This window comes from Cebus imitator, unplaced genomic scaffold, assembly GCF_001604975.1.
Source record: "Cebus imitator isolate Cc_AM_T3 unplaced genomic scaffold, Cebus_imitator-1.0 Scaffold343, whole genome shotgun sequence".
NCBI lineage: Eukaryota > Metazoa > Chordata > Mammalia > Primates > Cebidae > Cebus > Cebus imitator.
Genome location: NW_016107658.1, coordinates 193854 through 194623, shown reverse-complemented (window position 1 = coordinate 194623; position 770 = coordinate 193854).

Genomic DNA, 770 nt, shown 5'->3' with positions numbered 1-770 from the left:
AAATTGGAGCCATTATTCTCTGCTCCTACAAGAAAACTATTCCCCTGCCTGTATTCCCTGTCTCCGTGAAAATAACCATCATCCACCCAGTTGCACATGACAGAACCCTAATCATTATTGACTCTTCCTTCTTTCTCACTCTATATTGCCAGCTTGCCACAAAGCCCCGTTGATTCTACCTCATTAACGTTTTTGAGTAAATATTAACGTGTATCAGAATAATGCATACACTTAACAATAACTCTATAGTATAGAGTTTATAATAAAAATGGCTTTCCCTTTTGCACTTGCCTAGACTCAGTATCACTTTCTAGAATGCCAAACTTTTCTTAACTTTTCTGATTTTAACTCCTTATGATGCAGTGTTTCTCAACTAGGAGTGATATTGCTCTCTAGGGAATATTTGTCACTGTTCAAAGACATTTTTGGTTGTTACAACTTCAGGAAAGGGTGCTAGTGGCATCTTGTGGGTAGAGACCAGGGATCCTACAATGCACAGGCCGGTCCCTGACTTAAATGTTGATAGTGCCTGGGAAACCTTGTTCTTGTGGTTATCTTTTAGATTCCAAAAACACACTTGTACCCCTAATGAATTTTTGATATGAAAAATTGAGGATAATATCACTTGGCTAGTGTTGAGATATCTCAGATACTTTCACAACTTCAAACTAAGCCTTTCTTGGGATGTAGGAGGGTTGCCTTTATAACCATTTAGTCACTTCAGACTTCTTGGGGAGCCAGCCTGGGCAACAGAGTGACACTCCGTCTCA